This window comes from Apium graveolens, chromosome 7 (genome assembly GCF_009905375.1).
Source record: "Apium graveolens cultivar Ventura chromosome 7, ASM990537v1, whole genome shotgun sequence".
Classification (NCBI taxonomy): Eukaryota; Viridiplantae; Streptophyta; class Magnoliopsida; order Apiales; family Apiaceae; genus Apium; species Apium graveolens.
Window position 1 is genome coordinate 205,052,909 of NC_133653.1, and position 18,726 is coordinate 205,071,634.

Genomic DNA, 18,726 nt, shown 5'->3' on the forward strand with positions numbered 1-18,726 from the left:
GAGATGCAAATTTTGACTTAGCCAAAATTTCATCCATGACTAAAAATCAGCTAAATTTCTGGCTACATTTCAACTTGCAAAATAACTCAGATAAATTCAAGAGTAATTAAGCATACCTAACTCACTTACCAACCTTGAAAAGGTGGATTCATCCAATGGCTTGGTAAAGATATCTGCAAGTTGCTTCTCACTTGGAACAAAATGTAACTCTACAGTACCATTCATTACATGTTCCCTTATGAAATGGTACTTGATGTCTATGTGCTTTGTCCTTGAATGTTGCACTGGATTTTCAGTGATGGCAATTGCACTTGTGTTATCACAGAAAATAGGAATCCTCTCAACTTGTAAACCATAGTCTAGCAATTGATTTTTCATCCATAAAATCTGTGCACAGCAACTGCCAGCAGCAATATATTCAGCTTCAGCTGTAGAAGTAGAAACTGAATTTTGCTTTTTACTGAACCAGGACACAAGCTTATCTCCTAGAAATTGACATGTTCATGTTGTGCTCTTTCTGTCAATTCTGCAACCTGCATAATCTGCATCTGAATAACCAGTTAGATCAAAACCAGAATCTCTAGGATACCAAATGCCAAGTTTTGGTGTTCCCTTGAGATATTTGAAAATTCGCTTAATAGCTATCAAGTGAGATTCTCTAGGATCAGCCTGAAATCTAGCACATAAATATGTAGCAAACATTATATCTGGCCTACTAGCTGTTAAGTACAGAAGTGAGCCAACCATGCCTCTATAGCTTGAAATATCCACAGACTTTTCAGTAGTGTTTAATTCAAGCTTAGTTGCAGTGGCCATTGGAGTTTTTGCAGATGTGCAATCCATTAGATCAAACTTCTTTAAAAGATCAAAAATATATTTAGTTTGACTAATGAATATTCCATCACTAACTTGTTTAACTTGTAAACCAAGAAAGTAAGTTAGTTCTCCCATCATACTCATTTCATACTTACTTTGCATCAGTTTGACAAACTTTTTACAAAGTTTCTCATCTGTAGAGCCAAAAATAATATCATCTACATAAATTTGAACAAGTATGCTAGAGCCATTAACATTTCTGAAAAATAAAGTTTTATCTACAGTACCTCTTCTGAAGTGATTTTCCAAAAGGAACTTTGATAAAGTGTCATACCAGGCTCTAGGTGCTTGCTTCAGTCCATAAAGTGCTTTCAGTAGATAATAGACATACTCTGGAAAATTTAGATCTTCAAAGCCAGGAGGTTGACTAACATACACTTCTTCCTCCAAATCTCCATTCAGAAAGGCACTTTTGACATCCATTTGATAGACCTTGAAATTGGCATGGGCTGCATAGGCTAAGAAGATTCTGATGGCTTCAAGTCTTGCAACAGGAGCAAATGTTTCATCAAAATCTATTCCTTCTTGCTGGCAATAGCCTTTAGCAACCAATCTGGCTTTGTTCCTTACTACTATGCCATTTTCATCCATCTTGTTTCCGAATACCCATTTGGTGTCTATTGGATTCTTTCCTTTAGGCTTGGGTACCAGCTTCCATACTTTATTCCTTTCAAATTGGTTTAGCTCCTCCTGCATAGCTAAAATCCAATCAGGATCTAACAAGGCTTCTTCTACCTTCTTTAGTTCTTCCTTTGACAGAAAGCTGCTGTATAGACATTCTTCCTGAGTTGCTCTCCTTGTTTGAACTCTAGAAGAAATATCACCAATAATCAGTTCAAAGGGGTGATCTTTTGTCCATTTCCTTGGTTGAGGTAGATTAGCTCTAGATGAAGAGACCTCAATGTTGTCTTGATGTGTGATTGAGTTTTGATTGCTAGAAACTCCCCCTGAGTTTGTGGATCTTTGATTTGAGAAAGGGGTACTTTCTATGGTTGATCTACCTTGACTTCCTGCTCCTTTTGATAACCCGACGGATGGTGAATTTTGAGTACCGACAGATGAGGCAGGTTGTCTTCTGACGGATAACACAGATTGCCTTCCAACGGATGAAGCATTATGCAACTCGACGGATGTTGAGTTTTGTGCTTCATTGGTGGTAGATTTGTCTGCATTATCCTTAGACACTATTTCTTGATCACTCTCATCATCACTTTCATCACTGACCATCTCAACATTGTCGAATTTGAGGCTCTCATGGTAATCTCCATCTTTCAGTCCTTCAATCTTTTTATCATTAAACACAACATGTATAGATTCCACAACAATGTTGGTTCTTAGATTGCAGACTTTATATGCTTTACCAACAGCATATCCAACAAAAATTCCTTCATCTGCTTTAGCATCAAACTTCCCATTTTGATCAGTTTGATTTCTCAGAATATATCATTTACAGCCAAAGACATGAAGAAAGTTTAGAGTTGGCTTCTTGTTCTTGAATAATTGATAAGGAGTCATGCATCTTGCTTGATTAATCAGAGAGATGTTCTGAGTGTAGCATGCAGTGTTTACAGCTTCAGCCCAGAAATATGTTGGTAATTTTGTTTCTTCAAGCATTGTCCTTGCAGCTTCAATAAGTGATCTGTTCTTCCTTTCCACTACTCCATTCTGTTGTGGAGTCCTTGCTGCTGAGAACTCATGTAAGATTCCATTTTCCTCACAAAATGCTCTCATGACATAGTTCTTGAACTCAGTACCATTGTCACTCCTGATTCTTCTAACTTTGAAATCATGATGATTGTTAACTTGCCTTATGTGATTGATGATGATTTCACTAGCCTCATCTTTAGACTTTAGGAAATATATCCAAGAGAACTTTGAAAAATCATCTACAATTACTAGGCAAAATCTTTTCTTTGAAATTGACAATACATTGACTGGTCCAAACAGATCCATGTGAAGCAATTGCAGAGGCTCTTCAATTGGTGAATCAAGTTTCTTCCTGAATGATGCTTTGATCTGCTTCCCTTTTTGGCAGGCATCACACAGTCCATCCTTTGTAAACTCCACTAGAGGAATGCCTCTTACTAGTTCTTTCTTTACCAGCTCATTCATGGTGTTGAAGTTTAAATGGGATAGCTTCTTGTGCCATAGCCAACTTTCATCTTGACTTGCTTTACTGAGAAGACAAGTTACAGATTCTGCTTTAGTTGAGTTTAAGTCAGCTAGGTACACATTTCCTCTTCTCACACCAGTGAGAACCACTTTGTTGCTTTGATTATTAGTCACAACACAGGCTTCTTTGTTGAAGGTTACTGAGTTGCCTTTGTCACAAAGCTGGCTGATACTCAACAGATTGTGTTTGAGACCATCCACTAAGGCAACCTCTTCAATGATGACATTATCCTTTGAAATCAAGCCATATCCCACAGTATAACCCTTGATGTCATCTCCAAAAGTAATACTTGGGCCAGCTCTCTCCTTAAACTCTGTGAGCAGGGTAGAATCACCAGTCATGTGTCTTGAACAACCACTATCCAAGTACCAAAGATTCCTTTTGTTTCCCTGCACACATCAAAATCAAATCAAGTTGATTTTGGTACCCAAGTTTCCTTGGGTCCTGCCTTGTTAGCTTTCTTCTTCTGTTTCTTAGGTCTTAACTCATTTGACTTAGGAATTTCAGATTCTTCCTTAGTCATTTGGGTTGGGCCTTTGAAACCATTTAATACAACAGAATTATCATGCATATTATGGCTAACAGGAAATGACATGCTTGGTGCAAACATGTTATTCCAGTAAGGCATGCTAAATGGCATTTGAGGCATATTGTATGCAGCATAATATGGATTAGGTGCAAATGGCATATTAGCAAACTGTGCATTCATATTCTGTGTAGGCATAGTATTAACAGGCATGGGAGGCATGGCATTTATGTTTGGAAATTGAGATTGAACAGACATGGGAGTAGGCATGGCAGATTTACAATTAACAGACAAATGATTGACACTACCACACTTGACACAGATTTTTCTAGGAGCATATTTATCAGGTGTGTAGTTATTGTGTTTGTCAATCCCTACTTTACCATTCCTATTGTTTTTCTTTTTAATCTCTGTTTTCATTACACTCAGCTTTAGATAATTGTACAAGGTTTGTAGTGATTACCTGATTGCTTGAGGAACTTGTCTCTGTTTCATCAGACTTGGCCATTAGGGCTAGATTGACATAGCTGACATCTTCATCTTCATCCAAACCATCTGCTGCCCAGTCATTCTCTTGTGTAATAAAAGCTCTTTCCTTTTGTTTGAGTAGATCAAAGTATTTTTGCTTATAATCCACAGACTCAAACCTTTTCTTACTGGAATCTGACTTTCTACACTCATTTGCAAAATGCCCTGCCAAGCCACATTTGAAACATTTGAATTTTGACTTATCCACCATGTTTCTATTTGGCTTGGCTGCTCCAAAGTTCTTTTTTAACTTGAGCTTGGCAAATCTTCTGGAAAGAAATGTTAGGCGCTCATCAATGTCCTCCATGTCATCTTGGCTCAATGAATCTTCACTTTCTGCTGCAAGCCTCTTACCCTTATTCTCACAGACCTTTGAAGTTGATTCTACAGCTTCCATTTTCACTTTCTTCTCCTTTTCCAGATTAACAACTAGTGCAATGGATCCTCCTTTCTTCTTTCCTCTCTCCATTCTTTCATCTTGCTCTATTTTAAGCTCATAGGTCTTCAGAATGCCACATAGCTGACATCTTCATCTTCATCCAAACCATCTGCTGCCCAGTCATTCTCTTGTGTAATAAAAGCTCTTTCCTTTTGTTTGAGTAGATCAAAGTATTTTTGCTTATAATCCACAGACTCAAACCTTTTCTTACTGGAATCTGACTTTCTACACTCATTTGCAAAATGCCCTGCCAAGCCACATTTGAAACATTTGAATTTTGACTTATCCACCATGTTTCTATTTGGCTTGGCTGCTCCAAAGTTCTTTTTTAACTTGAGCTTGGCAAATCTTCTGGAAAGAAATGTTAGGCGCTCATCAATGTCCTCCATGTCATCTTGGCTCAATGAATCTTCACTTTCTGCTGCAAGCCTCTTACCCTTATTCTCACAGACCTTTGAAGTTGATTCTACAGCTTCCATTTTCACTTCCTTCTCCTTTTCCAGATCAGCAACTAGTGCAATGGATCCTCCTTTCTTCTTTCCTCTCTCCATTCTTTCATCCTGCTCTATTTCAAGCTCATAGGTCTTCAGAATGCCATACAGTCTCTCCAAAGTAAACTCCTTATAATCTTGTGAGTTTCTCAATGAGACTGTCATTGGTTTCCATTCCTTTGGAAGAGATCTGAGAAATTTCAGATTGGAGTCTTTAGTCTGATAGACTCTTCCATGCAACTTAAGAGCATTTAGTAGTTTTTGGAATCTACTAAAAATGTCAATGAGTGACTCACTTTCTTCATTGTGAAAATGCCCATATTGCTGAATCAGGAGCTGCATTTTATTTTCTCTTACTTGCTCAGTGCCATCACAAATTATCTGTATTGTGTCCCAAACTTCCTTGGCAGTTTTGCAGTTGATAATGTTATCAAACATGTCTGCATCAACTCCATTGAACAGAATGTTCATGGCCTTTTTATCCTTCCTGACTTGTTCAATGTCAGGATCAGACCATTCATGCCTTGGCTTTAGAACAGATGGCTCATTTCCTGTTGCAGCTCTCATTGGAACATGAGGGTCTCTTTCTATGCAGTCCACATAGGCCTCATCTTGAGAAAGCATATCAAGATGCATCTTTACTTTCCAATGATGGTAATTATCTTTATCAAGAAAAGGAATCTTGACTCCAACATCTTTCTTGTTCATCTTGCTGAATTGTTTTGATCTTTAAACTCTTTGTAGATTAAGAGCTTGCTCTGATACCAATTGTTAGTCCCTTAACAATATAGCAAGAATTAAAGAAGGGGGTTGAATGGAATTCTTGAACCTTTTTCTCGAAATAAAAATGTTCAACTCGAATATAGATATAATGTTTTGATTAGCACAATGCGGAATAGAAACTTAATTGAATCAAAACATAAGTAATTAAAAACAAGAGTCTTTAAAAACTTTCTGGTGGATTTAAATAATTCCACCAGAGATATATATAATATATCGAGAGGACTCTGTGTGCAGGAATGCTCACAGCTACTTACAAATGGAACTACTGAGAATACAGGAAATGCTAATGATTATGCTTACAAAGATTTCTCGGTTTTTGTGTTTCTCAGCTATCTTAGTTATTTTTCTATTTGCTACACTCTTGGTTTATATAATACCAAGATTACAAAGTCAAAAAGACTGAACAAATATAAAAACTATCAGTCTTAAGCTTTGCTGCTTTTCATCCTCTATTACCCAGTTAATGGGCTTCCACAGTGTGTTTGTAAACATCTCGACGGCTGTGTGTCAGCTTTCACTGTTCAACTGCTGTTTGAATTCTTCATATGATCATCCATCGACTTTCAGAATATCCGTTGATGGTTTAATTGATCATCCGTCGACTGCTATGTTAAACATCCATTGATAGTCATTTGATCATCCGTCGATGGCTTTGTTAATCATCCGTCGGTAGCTATTTTGGCACTTGACTCTATTTCACTTATGCAGAATTACAAGACATCATTTATGTACAATTAATCAACATATTCTGCATATCTAGTTAAAGTCAACATGACTTATATGCTACTACAGATTCTATACAAAGGTGCATACATAACTGTGCTACAAACTTATTATTACATAAGCTACTCACTCGATGGATAATAAGTTAATCATCCGTCGGGACTATAATGAGTTATCCGTCGGGACTGTAATTCTTATCCGTCGAGTGCTACATAATTTCACTAAGTAAAATCTACTTAGATGTTTTGTTTATGTAATCATCAAGTACACAACATATGCACTACAGAGTTTTTAGGAGCATGGGATCATTATACAAATCAAGCCCGGGAGGAATCCTTGAGCATGCGATGCTTGTAATATATAATGGATGATGTAAAAGATTACTGATGCTGACAATGTCATTAGCAATCAGTTATATAATGGATGATGTCAAAGATTACTGATGCTTACAATGTCATTAGCAATCAGTTTTATAATAGATGATGTCAAAGATTACTGATGCTGACAATGTCATTAGCAATTAGTTAAGCTTGGGGCCAACCTTAAGTAAGTTGTATTGTAACCTTAATCTGTAATTTATACTTGTAACACTTAATGTCTGTAAAATGCAAATGGAGCAGACTGGAGCATTTTTCCCTAAACAGTGTCAAGCCTAAGAATTCTATCTGGAAGAAGATCAAGAAGGTCATGCCTCAGAAGAATTATGAAGAAGCTTGGAGTTGAATAATTCTGTTTGGTGAAAAACATTCTAAGTCAAGATCTCTACAAGTCACAGAATTAGTGTTATAGAGAAGTCATTCGAGAACTCAGAAAGACCTATCGAGAACTCATGAATTGTCTATCGAGAACTCAGGAAATGCTATTGGAGATATCGATAAGTCAGATACCCATTCGAGAACTCGGAGATATCGATAAGTCAGATACCCATTCGAGAACTCGGAGATATCGATAAGTCAGATACCCATTCGAGAACTCAGAGATATCAACAAGTATACATTCATTCGAGAACTCTGAGTTATCGATAAGCCAAAGTCCATTAGAGAACTCTGAGTTATCGATAAACCAAAATTCACTAGAGAACTCAGAGTTGTCGATAAGTCAAGTCAACAATGAAGTTTCAGAGATATCGACAAGCCAACATGCCTATCGAGATGTCGAGTTCTCTACAGCTTAATTGGAGATCTCGAAGTGAAGAAATTTCTCTAAGTACAGAATTGTAGAACAGTTCAATATCCAAGGTTGCAAATCAATAAACAATTCACACAACTGAATTGACAAGTCTACAAAAAGCAGCTTGAGAGATGTGCAAGATTAATGGCAAAGATTAACTGACAGAGGAAGATTAAAGTAAACAGGGGATGCTAAAGATATGCTAAGCCAGAAATGGAAGATTTGCTTTTCTATAAATAGAAATGACAAGTGACAGTTTAGAAAAGCTAATAGCATGTTTATTATCCACTGTGTAAACCAACAGTTAATTGAGTTATAAAGTTAACACTGGTTCTCTAGTTAGTAGTAACAATTGAGATCAAATTTCTTGTATTCTCTCTCAAGAAAGAAGCTAAGTTCTAAACCAAGAACTTAGAGATTTTGTAGCAAAACACTGCTTGATTTTTAATATAAAATTAAGTGAGTTTTGAAGATCTTTGTTTTACATATTTGCATTGTTATTTATGTTTAACATCTATTCTACAAAATCTTTGATAACAACCAACTGCTAAACCCAAAGTCGATCAAAAAGTAAACATTTAAGCCAAAACACATTCACCCCCCCCCCTCTGTGTTGTATTCATATCTAACAATGTTGTTCTTATAAAAGGAAGGATCTGGAAACCCACAATGAAAGGATGTCCAAGAGATTCTATGCTATAAATGGTATCGACGATATTAATCTAAAACAGACATTCCTAAATTCCCTTTCGGAACCTTTAGGAAATGAAACATCCAGGCTCCTACAGATTAAGAATCTTCCTATCAACAATACTTCACTTGGAGAATTGTATCATAATGTTTTGTTAGATCTGGAAAAATTATGTAACCAGAAGAAATTTCTCAAATAAATTGAAGAACAGAGTAAAAACCTTGGTTCAGTTTGTGATCGAAATGAACTCCAGATCAAATGTGGCAAAAACAGCTCTTGTGGATATCAAAAGAAAAAGGACAAGGTTTCGAAGTACAAAAAAAGGGAGGAAAAAAATATTTTTCCAAAAAGAAGAAATGGAAATTTCTAAGAAATAAAAAAGGAAACACAAAATCCTCCAGGTGTTATGTATGCAGAAAGAAAGGACACTTTCCGAAGGAATTCCCAAATAAAGAGAAGATCGTCAAACTTATCGAAAAGATTTCTCAAGTGGAAGACATTAAAGACCAAGATTTGGAATCTCTATTTTCCCTAGACGAAGAACCAGGACTAGATACCATCCTGGCTTTAGGAGCAGATCTTTCTGACTCAACGGAAGAATCTGATTATGATTTGGTCTTATTTGATGATATATACACTCTCACTCCCGAAGAAAGTTTCTTATGTCAACCATTTCCATCAGCCAAGATACACATCTTTCCCGAAAAATGGGATAAGCCAATTCCAGTTATAGCATTTTTCGATACAGGGGCTACCTCCTCCAACATGAAGCCAGATATTTTGCCAAAAGAATTTTAGAATAAGTGTTATAGATATTTTCGTGCGGCTAATGGAAATAACTTTGCAATTACCTTGATAAGCAAACCTATTAACATCCAACTTTTTCCAAGATATATCATAAAACATCAAGTTTATGGTTCAGAATTACCTGGAAAAGATCTACTAATCGGGTTTGACATCCTGCACAATTTGAAGAGGGTATCATGGAGCAAAGAAGGCCTAAAGTACCTGGAAAAGATTTACTAATCGGGTTTGACATCCTGCACAATTTGAAGAGGTATCATGGAGAAAAGAAGGCCTAAAGCACAAGAATCATTTGTTACCCTGGACAAAGACTCTACACCTATATTCTGTAGAGATCTTAATTATACCCAAGGAAGAGATAGCAAAAACTTCATGTGCAGAAACTCATACAGAATTCCTTCAAAAATGTTCTCACTCACTTTGGAAAAATCCGGAATTCTTTGTTCATCTGCCATTTAAGAAGAATGAAGATATTAATCCTACTAAAGCAAGCCACAAAGGTATGAATCTGGATCACTATAATCTTGCCATCAAAGAAGTTGAGCAGTTAGAGTAAGAAGGATTGATCGAAAATATGAAGTCGCAATGGGCTTGCGAAAAGATCTGAACAAGCCAGAGGAAAATTAAGGTTGGTGATTAATTATCATCCTCTGAATCATTTTCTTGAAGATGATAAGTTCCCCTTACCAAAAAGAGAAGTACTATTTCAGAAACTCCCTCAGGCCAAAATATTTTCAAAATTTGATCTCAAGTCAGGATTCTGGAAACTCGGAATTCATCCAGATGAAAGGCCAAAAACTGGTTTCTGCATACCACAGAGACACTATCACTGGACAGTATTACCATTCGGCTTGAAACCAGCTCCGTCACTATTTCAGAAGGCTATGTCAAAGATTTTCCAGTCGATCATCGATAATGCTCTGATTTATATTGATGATATTTTGTTTTTTTTACCAGATATCGACTCTCATCATTCTTTATTAATAAAGTTTCATGACTTAGTTAAAAGTTATGGAATCATCTTGGCAGAAAAGAAGATGCATATTGGTGAAACAGACATTGAAGTTTAGGGGATGCATATATCTAAAGGACAGTATCAACTCCAACCTCATATCACAACTCAGCTAGATAACTTCCCCAATGAGAATTTGTCTTTCAAACAAGTTCAACATTTTTTGGGGATTGTCAATTACATAGCCGAATTAATCCATGAGTTGGTCAAGTTCATAACTCCTCTCACCAATCAGTTAAAGAAATATGCTCCGCCATGGAATCAAGCATGTACAGATGCAGTTAGAAAACTAAAATCTTTAAGAAAAAATCTCCATGCACTAAAGATTCCTTCTACTGGCAAAAGAGTCCTTCAGACTAATGCAAGTGATAAATTTCAGGGAGCAATCCTTCTCGAAGAAGCTAACGGAAATAGACAAATATGTGGTTACAAAAGTGGAACATTTAAAAGTGGGGAGCTTCATTATCACTCCACTTACAAAGAAATTCTTGCAGTCAAAAGGGGAATTGAAAAATTCCAATTTCACTTAATAGGGCAACACTTTCTCATCGAAATGGACATGTCTGCATTTCCAAAAATGTTATAGTTCAAGCAAAAGATGTTTCCTCAAGTTCAACTTTTAAGATGGGCAAACCGGTTCTCAAAGTGGAAGTTTGATGCCAAGCACATAAAAGGAAAGAATAATTTTCTTTTAGCTTTTTTTGTCAAGAACTCGGAGGACAATAGCTCTGGTATTCCCACTAATATATTCCATTCAGACAGAGAATCTTTTGCTTCATATAAAAGACAAGGTACTTTATTTTGTCATAAAGAAAAGATCTCTAGAACAGTTAATTTTCTTTCAAAAAATATACATCAGGAGATATGGCTTGTCTGAGGGGCCATTACAAATCTTCCTCTACACCCCACTTTTCCTTTCTTGACAATCCTCGTGCTTAATGGAAAGTTTAAATTTTACTTTCCAAAAGAAGCATACATGTTTTTGTAGTACTTTGTGAAAACGTGTCCATTCGGCATAATATTCGATAAGACAGATTTATTCCACTATCTCTTCGTGGTAGACATAAGACCCTGCAAGAAGAAGTACAAACAGCTTTACAAATGGTTGACTCTCTTTGTCAACACAATGTTTTGGCGTGAAAACTTGAGACTAGAAGGAAACAGCTCAAATGAAATAAGAGACCAATGATATATTCTTATCGTGTTCAATTGTCGAAGAAGCTGTTGGATTTTAAACGCAGCGGGGGCATGGCAAAACACTTTCGCACATATAAAATCCAAATAAAAGCATACAGATCATGAATAAAAATTCGAGGGATCGAATCTAACCTTTAAAATAATTCGGAGACAACGATCAGAGATCCTTAGCAGTTGCTCCTCAAGTGTGAAGCACTTCACCGGTATCCACCAAGAAAACGATGTTAAGGAGGAGGAAGGAGGTGGAGAGAATTGGGTTTTCCAAACTTTTTGGGTTTTTGGGGTTCGAATGAAAATAGGGTCTATAATAGTATATTTATAGGCAAAATTTTCAGCTGAAATTTTCCCATAAATATTATTATTATTATCCCATTAATTATTCTCATTAATAATTAAAACACCTTTTAATTATTAATCCTTTTTCTAAACACTTTAGAAATAATTCTCTCTCTTGATTTAATTTCCAAAAATTAAATCCTTAATTAATAATATTAAGAACTTTTCTTAATTAATTTATAATCAATTAAATCTCATTTAATCAATTATTAAATTTATCAATTAATTATTTATTTCACAAATAAATCATTATTAGCCATTATTAATTAATTCCTCCACCATTAAATCATTCTCTTTTTATGGTGTGACCCTGTAGGTTCAATATTAAGCCGGTAGTAGAAATAAATAATAATAAAACTATTTTATCATTATTTATATAAATTCTCTAATTTATTAAATATGATTAATTAATTAATCACATTTATTCTACATCGTGAGGGATACTTCTCAGCATATCGCGACTATCCGGATAATATGAATTCACTGCTTAGAATACCAAGAACCTATTCAGTGAATAGTTACCGTACAATAAACTCCTTCTACCCTACAATGTCCCGATTAAATACAAGGCATGGATCTCGTGTCAAGCCTATCTAATTCAATCACTTGCTTACCATTTACTATGCTTAGTTCTATGCAAATTAGAAACTCCTTTCTAATTTCATTTACTCTGGCCAGAGATTCCTGAACTAGCATAAGTGGATTAGCCTTGAACATTCGCTTCCTTCACTGGAAGGGGTAGATCCTTTATTGATCATACACTATCTTCGTGTACAAATTCCTATACCCAGTAGAGCCCTAATAATTGTCCCTGGAGACTAAGAACTAAACCAAAGCATAGTTCAGTGTACACAAGATGACTATGATGACCTCAAGTCTAAGGATACTTGTACAACTATCACTATGTGAACAACTGCTGACACGTGAGTGAACTCCATCAGTTGTTCAGCTTTGCGAGTCATGTTCAGTGAACTTATTCTATAATAAGCACCTACATACTAGCTATAGTGTCACCACACAAATGTCTATGAGAACAGACATCCTTCATAATGAAGCAAGCATAGTATGTACCGATCTCTGCGGATTATTAATTACCAGTTAGTAATCCTACGACCAGGAACTATTTAAGTTTAGAGTTATCATCTTTTAGGTCTCACTATTATGATCTCATCATAATCCATAAAAAGCTTTACTCTAAACTATGGTATATCTTATTTAAACACTTAAATAGATAGAGCCCGTAATAAAAACAAAACAAGTCTTTTATTAATATCAATGAAATCAAAATAGATTACACAGGAAGTTATTCCTAAATCCTAATTCATGATTGGACTTGGGACATATTCCTTTCAATCTCCCACTTGTACTAAAGCCAATCACTCTGGTATCTAATACCCATCTTGTCTTTATGACGATCAAAGTGACTTTCACAAAGTAGCTTTGTGAGTGGGTCTGCTATGTTGTTATGTGTGTCAACTCTAATTCAATACAATATAAGAAATGTTACCGCGCTCCCACTAACCCTTTTGTAGACGCATGGTTCATCTACATTTTTGATAAAATCAAACTCTTTGATTGTCTCATCAAAACGAATGTTCCATCTTTCGAGAAGCTTGCTTTAAACCACATATGGTTCGCAGTAGCTTACACACTAGGCTTTCCCTTGGAAAGAAAACCATCTGGCTATATGCCAGATCTCATAGTCGTAGTAAGCAGCAATCGCAAGCAAAATCCGAACTAATTTTAACAGGGCTACAGGTAAAAGGTTTCATCAAAGTCAATCCATTGCCTTTGTTTGAATCCTTTTGCCACAAGCCTGGCCTTATAGGTCTCCACCTGGCCATCTGCTATAATCTATCTTTTGTATACCGTATACATAGATTTCATTCTAGATTTCATGGCACTATGCCATTTCTCTGAGTCAACACTACTCATAGCCTCATTATAGGTCACAGGGTCGTCATCATCAATGATCGACAACTCATTGTCATTCTCAATGACAAGTCCATATTACCTCTCAGGTTGGCGAGACACTCTCCCTGATCTATGAATGGGTTGTTCCACAAAAGGTTGTTTAGTCAGAACAGGTGTTTCCACTTGATCCGTAGTAGTTTGTGCTTCTTGAACTTCATCAAGTTCAATTTTGCTCCCACTGTTTCCTTCAAGGATAAACTCCTTTTCCAAGAAGGTAGCATGTCTGGAGACAAACACCCGATGATCGGTGTAAAAGTAATACCCTAAAGTCTCTTTAGGATATCCCACAAAACTACATTTTATGGATCGATATTCCAGCTTATCTGGGTCAACTTACTTGACATAAGCTGGACATCCCCAAATCTTAACGTGTTTAAGACTCGGTTTCCTTTCTTTCCATATCTCATACGAAGTTTGAGGAACAGATTTTGGAAGGCACCATATTCAGTAAATATGCTGAAGTTTCCAATGCATAACCCCATAAGAATACTGAAAGATTTGCATAGCTCATCATGGACCGAACCATGTCTAACAGAGTTCGATTTCTCCTTTCAGATACCAATCTGGAGGCGTCCACTGGGAGACTATACCATTTACTTTGAGATAATCCAGAAACTCTCCATTCAAGTATTCACCACCTCGATCTAATCGAAGAATTATAATACTATGTTTGGTTGTTTCTCCACTTCATACTTATGCTCTTTGAACTTTTCAAAGGCTTCAGACTTGTGTTTCATCAAACACATATCCGAATCTAAATCTATCATCTATGAAAGTAATGAAGTATGAAAATCCACCCATGGCTTGCGTAGACATTGGTCCACATACATCTGTGTGTACCATTCCTAGCAAATTTGCAGCCCTCTCTCCATGTCTACTAAATGGAGACTGCAGTGCCACAATGAAGTGAGATTTTCATCATCCCTTTTCTTTTATTAGTTTGTTCAATCTGAAGTAAATTATGTCACATTTATACAGACCATTATTTAAAGTACCACATCCATAAAGAATATTATCTCTAAGAATAGAACATTCATTATTCTCAATAATAAATGAAAATCCAGCCAAGTCTAACATGGGAATAATATTCCTCACAATCGAGGGAACAAAATAACAATTATTTAAAACAATAGTCTTGCCCGTAGGCATATGTAAATGAAATGATTCTACATCTTCAGCAGCAACTCTTGCTCCATTTCTCATCAGTAGAATCACCTCCTCTTCCTCAAGAGTCCTACTTCTCCTTGGTCCCTGCAACAAATTGCAGATTTGAGAACCACAGGCGGTATCTAATACCCAAGTAGAAATTTGATTTAATGACATATTCACTTCTATCATGAACATACCTGAATCAGAAGCGGTAGTCTCACTACCCTTCTTCTTCTTCAATTCTGCAAGGTAAACCTTGCAGTTCCTCTTCCAGTGCCCCACCTTGTTACAGTGAAAGCAAACAACTTTACTCTTGGGGTCTTCAGCTTTTGGTGGAACCGGCGTTTTCTCACCTACTTTCTTCTTCTTGGAAGGGTTCCTCTTCCTTTTCTTAGGATTCGAACCTTCACCAATTAGAAGAACAGAACTCTTCTTAGGGGGAAAATTCGATTCCGCAGTCTTCAACATGTTGTGGAGTTCAGGCAGGCTGACATCCAACTTTTTCATGTGAAAGTTCACAACAAACTGCGAGAACGAACTTGGAAGCGATTGCAAGACCAAGTCTTGGCTCAGCTCCCCATCCATGGCAAAACCAAGTTGTCCAAGACGTTCAATCAAATTGATCATCTTAAGTACATGGTCATTCACAGATGATCCCTCAGACATCCTACAACCGAACAACTCCTTCGATATCTCATATCGAGCTGTCCTCCCCGCCACATCATACAACTCTTGTAGATGCATTAGGATAGTGTGAGCATCCATATGCTCATGTTGCTTCTATAGCTCAATGTTCATGGAAGCTAGCATGATGCATTGAGCAACATTTGCATCATCTATCCACTTACGATACACAACATGTTCATCATTATGTGCATCACTAGCAGGTTCAGTAGGCTTAGGTGAGTCAATCACGTATTCCAGCTTCTCAATCCTGAGAACAATTCTCAAGTTTCGAAGCCAGTCAGCATAATTAGGACCAGTCAATTTGTGAGCATCTAGTATGCTCCTGAGTGATAGTGCAGAAGACATAACGTATAAAGTAAATCTGTAAATGATAAACACATAACAACACTTAGCAAATATTTGATTTCATTTTAAAACACTATATGAATCGGGTCTTTATTCATAAGTGGCTCCCACTAGTTTACCTAATTTATTCAACCCCCTACGTGAAAAATTAAGCATTCATAATGCTAGTGGGAATAGGGATCCTACATTCCATTACACAACCCCGGCTGTAGCACGAACCGCCATGTAATGTTCAATAGGCAGACAACTCTTGTCAATTACATCTTATGTTATTCCCTAATCAAACTTTAGCCTCTTGAATAATTGAGTCTCGGCTGTGGCACGACAAACTCAATATTCTAAGTCAAGTCTAACCCAACATTCCGTACAGTTGAATCAGTCCCCAAAGGCCCACGGCTGTAGCACGTACCGACCTTTAGATTCTTATTCAATGTACACATCTCTATGTAATAGACAAGTATTTCTTATTTCGAAATCAAAGACCTCGGCTGTAGCACGAACCGACAATGATTCAAAAATAAGAACTACTTTTCTATCATGTTGGAAGGCTATGACCGACACAAGCCCGTTGTATCATTGGCCAATTACTACTTGATATTATTTAATTTTAGAGGGATTATATTACGTTACAATCATAATCATATTATAAAGAGATTCTTCCTTTTAAATTAAATATTTCAAATCAATAATCAATAATCAGATGATTCCCAGATCGGGTGGAGCATTGTCAAGAGGCGTCACTTAATAACCCTTTCTTACAGATAGAAATCTGTTGTTGACAGAATCATCCTTTCTCTCATATCGAAAATTCATATTCAATTACGTGTTTCATAAACACAAGAATCTCATGATTGTATTCATAATATTGTTATTAAGGTTATGAAACAATTTCACTATACTAGGTTGTCTAACAAACGCCTTATGTTCATTCAAGTTCACCTAAATCTATCATTGCATGATAAACTAAGCATATATCACATATATAAACATAAATAAACATCAAGGTAGGCATGTTACATCATCTAGCACATTAGTCTAAGCATTATACATCTCTATGTATCACATGAAGCATTTAAAAGCAATTAAAACAGTCAAAAACAGCTTTAAAACACTTCATGGAAATATAAATAGTTCAAAACTTTTATATAAACTAAAATTGATCACTCCATTAGATCCATCTCGGAAAAACGAATCTAACGGTATATTGCACGCCTAAAACGGAGTTACGAAACTCCCAGAAAATCAATTTTAATGTAAACAGTCGGGCTGTAACGCATTACAGGAACGCGTTACAAGCCCTGTAACGCATTCCGGTGATGCGTTACAACCCTTTTAACCAATTAAAAGGTGTAACGTATTTCGTGAATGCGCCACAGGTGTGTAACGCATTCCCGGAATGCGCGACACCCCTTTTTTTTTTCTTTTGCAGCAGCCGCCGTTGCCTCGAACTCCGCGCCTGACAGCCGTACCTTTTCTTTCTTTCCGTGCAGCAGCATCAGCAGACAACACAGACAATACAAACATATATATATATATATACTATATATACATATATTTATACTTATTAAATTACGAATTTAATTGTAAGAACTTCCAAAATTCATAATAAAAAATCTATACATCATAAAATTATGAAAAAAATACCCAGACGATCTACAACACTTGTAGAACCCAGATCAACATTCAAAATTATTTTGAGAAACGATTTCTCATCAGAGAAAATTAATCCATGATATAACTTGTAAAAATCATAATTAATTCATACAAGCACATAAAATTCTGAAATTTTTACCACAGATCTATATGCATACAACCTAGGCTTTGATACCAATGTTGGATTTTAAACGCAGCGGGAGCATGGCAAAACACTTTCGCACATATAAAATCCAAATAAAAGCATACAGATCATGAATAAAAATTCGAGAGATCGAATCTAACCTTTAAAATAATTCGGAGATAACGATCAGAGATCCTTAGCAGTTGCTCCTCAAGTGTGAAGCACTCCACCGGTATCCACCAAGAAAACGATGTTAAGGAGGAGGAAGGAGGTGGAGAGAATTGGGTTTTCCAAACTTTTTGGGTTTTTGGGGTTCGAATGAAAATAGGTTCTATAATAGTATATTTATAGGCAAAATTTTCAGCTGAAATTTTCCCATAAATATTATTATTATTATGCCATTTATTATTCTCATTAATAATTAAAACACTTTTTAATTATTAATCATTTTTCTAAACACTTTAGAAATAATTCTCTCTCTTGATTTAATTTCCAAAAATTAAATCCTTAATTAATAATATTAAGAACTTTTCTTAATTAATTTATAATCAATTAAATCTCATTTAATCAATTATTAAATTTGCCAATTAATTATTTATTTCACAAATAAATAATTATTAGCCATTATTAATTAATTCCTCCACCATTAAATCAATCTCTTTTTATGGTGTGACCTTGTAGGTTCAATATTAAGCCGGTAGTAAAAATAAATAATAATAAAACTATTTTATCATTATTTATATAAATTCTCTAATTTATTAAATATGATTAATTAATTAATCACATTTATTCTACATCATGAGGGATACTTCTCAGAATATCGCGACTATCCGGATAATATGAATTCACTGCTTAGAATACCAAGAACCTATTCAGTGAATAGTTACCGTACAATAAACTCCTTCTACCCTACAATGTCCCGATTAAATACAAGGCATGGATCTCGTGTCAAGCCTATCTAATTCAATCACTTGCTTACCATTTACTATTCTTAGTTCTATGCAAATTAGAAACTCCTTTCTAATTTCATTTACTCTGGCCAGAG